This window comes from Bison bison, unplaced genomic scaffold (genome assembly GCF_000754665.1).
Source record: "Bison bison bison isolate TAMUID 2011002044 unplaced genomic scaffold, Bison_UMD1.0 scf7180017848409, whole genome shotgun sequence".
NCBI classification, from domain to species: Eukaryota; Metazoa; Chordata; class Mammalia; order Artiodactyla; family Bovidae; genus Bison; species Bison bison.
Window position 1 is genome coordinate 9,858 of NW_011478982.1, and position 4,318 is coordinate 14,175.

The 4,318-nt window shown below is 61.7% G+C and overlaps 1 protein-coding gene and 1 long non-coding RNA gene across 2 annotated transcripts in view; one reads left to right on the plus strand and one right to left on the minus strand.

The window, feature by feature from the left end:
- LOC104992353 (chloride channel protein ClC-Ka-like) overlaps positions 1–270 on the minus strand; it is a 9,743-nt gene extending 9,473 nt beyond the window's left edge. Inside the window, 1 exon segment of the mRNA XM_010845216.1 lies at positions 181–270. The gene's annotated coding sequence lies outside the window, so the exon portion shown is untranslated.
- Positions 271–374: 104 nt separating this feature from the next.
- Positions 375–4,312, plus strand: LOC104992346. Its single transcript, XR_825693.1, has 3 exons — positions 375–525; positions 3,453–3,607; positions 3,982–4,312. It is a non-coding gene; the product is annotated as an uncharacterized LOC104992346 (long non-coding RNA).
- The last annotated feature ends 6 nt before the right edge of the window (positions 4,313–4,318 follow it).

The window sequence follows — 4,318 nt, forward strand, 5'->3', positions numbered from 1 at the left end:
TGAGCCCCCCGCCCCCGCAGCTGAGGCTTGAGTCAAGAAAACCCCAGGTCCAGAGGGAGAGCCCCTGAGGGTCAAAAGGCGGTGCTGGCTCCCTGTCCCCAGCCTCCCATTCCCGCCCTGTGCTGGCCCGGGCAGGTTTCGTCCGAGTCCATCCTGGCGCTGTACCCCGCGGCCTCTCACCTCGGTCAGTCTGCTCCGCTGTGGCCCCAGCCAGCACGCCTCTGACAGAGACTCCTTTGCTTGCAACTCAGGTGCACCTGGACAGGTGTGCATTCCACCAATCAACACCTGGCCCCCGTCCTCCCCGCCCCTCCCCGCCGGGGTTTACCCTGGCCATTAAGAATGTCCTTGACAAACCGACTGGAACTGCCCTGGCCCGCCGAGCAGTACAGGCCAGAGCCGCCAGGAGGGGCCAGGGCGGGGGCTCCCCAACCTGCCAGAGCCACGCAGAGGCAGGGGCACCCACCTGAGCTACGGGCTGGTCAGAGGGCCTGCGAGGGGGATGCTCGTGATGCAACAGGACAGGTAGGGGTCATCTGCAGGGGCCGAAGGTCAGGGCTGCACACTCTTAGAGTTGGGCACGGGAGGGATTTGGAAGATCAGAGGAGAGAGTGGAAGGGTCCACTCAAATGGTGATGCTGGCCCTGCCCGACAGGGCTGCTGGGAGGAGGAGCTTGACGCACCCGCTCCCACGCTCCGTTGGGGCAGGTTAAAGTCTGTGGCCTTTGCCCGGAAGCCTCAAGCACAGCCACTGCCCCTGGGGTGCTATGGTGGGAGAGGCAGTTTCGCAGACTGGGGGGTCTGGACATGAAGATCTAGTCCAAGTTCCTCCCCCCGCCCCAACTCCCTGTTTCTGCTCCAGCCTGTCGGCCCCCTGCCCCAGCTCTGAGTGAAGGCAGGTCATCAAGGCAGGATCTTGGAGAGGTGTCCAGGCTTGGGAGCCAGGCAAACCAGGGTGGAACTTTGGGCTTTGTCCCTCGGCCTCTGTGACCCTGGGCAAGCACCCTCGCCTCTCCGAGGCTCCGTTTCTTTAAAATGGGCTGACACCTCTCACCTGCTTGGGTTTCCCTGAGCACTCACTGACTTGGAGGAGGGTTGAGCACAGTGCCTGGACACGGCAAAGATACAGTAACAACAAATGGAGCATTGGAGAGGGGCACTCACTCGTCTAAGATCACAAAGCAGATGCTGAACCCAGACTCAGATGCTATGGCTCTTCCTCTGCCCAGAGTCCTGCAGTTTCTGTGGCTTAGGCATTCAGGACAAGGGTTTAGGCATAGAGAGCAGAGGATCTCTGCCCGATACCACTTTTTGAAGACTTGGGCCAGAGATCTGGGACAACTCTTGCCCTCTTCCAGACAGCGCCCCCTTTCTGAAAATCATGATGGACCTTCAGTGACTTAAACTCCTGAGACCCCGAGCCACCCTCTGCCCCTAGACGTCAGGCCAAGTCAATCCAAGCTAGGAGCGCGTGTGTGCTGTGAGGGGTGGGGTGGGGGCTCACTGCTCTGCACAGACTGGGGCCCACCGTTGCTCGGCTGCTCCAACCCGTGTATAGTGACAGTGTCACCGGCCGCCCTGTTGATACCCCAAACCTGCATCTCCGGTCTCAGGCAGCCTCAGCTGGCCAGCCAGCAGCAGACGGCCACACCTCATCCCCTAGCCCTGCGAGCATCGGGAACCTGGGGTGAGGGTGGCAGGTGGACACCGTGCCTGCGGCGAGTCCCCCCAGAGCCAATCCCTGCATTGCAGCTCCCCTCGTCTCCTGCTTCTGCATCAGGCCATGGGGGCGGAGGGCAGGCTTGATGCCAGGATAGCTCTCTCACCCCTAACTGCCCTTCACCACTCAGGGCCTCGGTTTCCTCTTCTGTCCAGTGAGGGCTTCCCTGGGGGCTCAGACTATAAAGAATCCACCTGCAACGCAGGAAGCCCAGGTTCCATGCCTGGGTTGGGAAGATCCCCTGAGGAAATGGCAATCCACACACCAGTATTCTCGCCTGGAGAATCCCAGGGACAGAGGAGCCATGGAGCTACAATCCATGGGCTCACAAAGAGTGGGACACGACTGAGCGACTGACACTTCACTTCTTGCAATGAGGGGAGCGCGAGAGCCATGGGGCAGGGCCCTGTCTCTGCCTTGCTCATCACTGTCACGGGTACCCCAGAACCCAGACAATGCCTGGCACAGAGCAGCTGTTCAGCAGTTACCTGCTGAGCCGTGAGTTGTTTCCAAACATTGGCCTGTTGGCTGGTTGAGCAGGGAGCTGACGGGAGCAGTTTCCCATCAGAATCTCTGGGCATGTGGGAAGAGTCTGTGTTTGTTAAAAGTTCCTCCAGGAGGCTGAGGTGCCCTGGCAGGTCTGGGATTGAAGATGCTGCATCATCTCTGAAGCCCCTTCTGTCCCTAGGGTCTGAAGGGAGAGACAGGCGCAGAGACAGAGGAATGCCCTTAATGACCTTTCAGGGTCCCTCCTGGCCTCTGAAGCCAGTAGATCCAGTGCCTGTGTGGGTGACGCCTCGGGGACGGGGGAGGGGGAGGCACGGGGGGCGGGGGTGGGTAATGAGAGCTGACGTCCAGGAGCAGTGACTCAGGCCTCCACACCATGACTGTGTGTCTGCATTTAGCCACGGGCTCCTGTTTCCTGGCTGGCGGGCGGCAGGCCTCTGGGCCCCCCAGCCCCACCCCCACCGTCCCTCCGTCTCACCTCAGTGCTGGGGACTTCCTGGCAGCCCTGCTGGAAGCCCCTCTTTGGGGTGGGGTGACCCAGCCAGGCAGGAATCTCCACTGGAGAGACAGACCCCTCTGTTCCAGCCGCCACCCTGACCCCACTGCATGGACCACCAGCCCCAGTCATCACCCTGTAGCTGGACCCTCACCACACACACACCAAGGAGGAGGGTGTGCAGGAGCCAGACAAGAGAGGAATGGTATCCATGTTCAGGAGCCCCTGTTCTGATGGGGCAGACAGGTGAAGACCTGCCCCAGGGAGCTGCCAGTCTGAGAGGGGATGGGACACTGGAAGCCCGAGTCACACCCAGCGCCGGGGTGGGCAAGGCCAGCTGGTACAGCGGGCACCTGGGCAGGACCTCCTGTGTGGGCTGCAGCAGTCAGAGAGGCCGCCACAGGCAGGAGGAACCAGAGCTGGTCTGGGTAGGAGGGGAGCCAGCCTGGGGCCCCAGGCTCCCAGGTCAGCCTTCCGTGGCTTCACTCCCTGATGCCGCGTGACGTCAAGCCGGGCTCCGTGGACCTGTGGGTGGGCAGGGGCCTCTCGAGGGGTTCTGGGCCAGCCCGTCTCCTTACACGGATGTTCAGGGTGCCCTGGCTTCCTGGGGGGTTTGGGTCAGATACCTCGTTTCAGATCCCGGCCCCGCCACTTCCCAGGTGCAAGCCCCAGGCTCTCTGTGAGGCTCCGTTTCTCCATCTATATAATGGGAATACCCTCTCCTTGCAGGGATTGAATGAGGCCACGCTGGAAAGCTCGCAGCCAGGAGCCCTGGCCCAGCAGGCCCCTCAGAACTCAGAGCTAGAACGACCGTCTCGCCGAGCCTCCTTTACTCTGAATAAAACCTCGCCTGCTGCCTCCTTGGCCTCTCCTCTAAGCTGGAGGTCAGGCAAACACCTCCTGGGAACAGAACCTTCTATATCGTTAAGGACCATTCCTGAATCATCTGCTCTCCTCCCCTGAGTCCAGACCCAACCTACCCTGCCTCAGCTTTCTCCTCTGGGTCTTGAAATATTCCAGAGTCGGGGTGGTGGGAGGGGCAGGGGGCAGGGAGACAAGCCTGACATCTGGGTTCCCTGGGGGGCTGGGAGGGGAACAGCTGCCGGTTCTATATCCTCCTCCAGGGCTGTCTCAGGCCTCCCAAGAGATGGCCCTGAACGTTATCTGTTCTGGCTGGGGAAGCCCTTGCCTCACACAGGGATCCCGTGGGTGGGGGTCCCCCATGCACCCCTGACCTTGCATCTCCTGACCTCCCCAGATCCAGGGCCTTGGGCTTCTGCCCTGATCCCTGGCACCAACGGCTGAGAGAGAAAACCCTCTGCAAGAGGTCTGCAGTCTGATGGGGGAGGCACAGTTCTTCGACTGCTGGGGGAAGACAGGCCCAGAGACAGGAACGCACAGGGTCCTGAGGTGGGCCAGGGTCTGAGCGGTGGGGGGGACAGTACAGGACCCCACGCGGTTGCCACGGCGGCTCTGGGGCTGGAGTTATCAGCCTGGAATGCTGGGCAGTGAGCTCAGCCTCGCGGCCTCCCGCACTGGACTGTCAGCAGGGCGGTCTCACTGGAGAAGCTCCCCAGCCCCTCTGGGCCACGGAG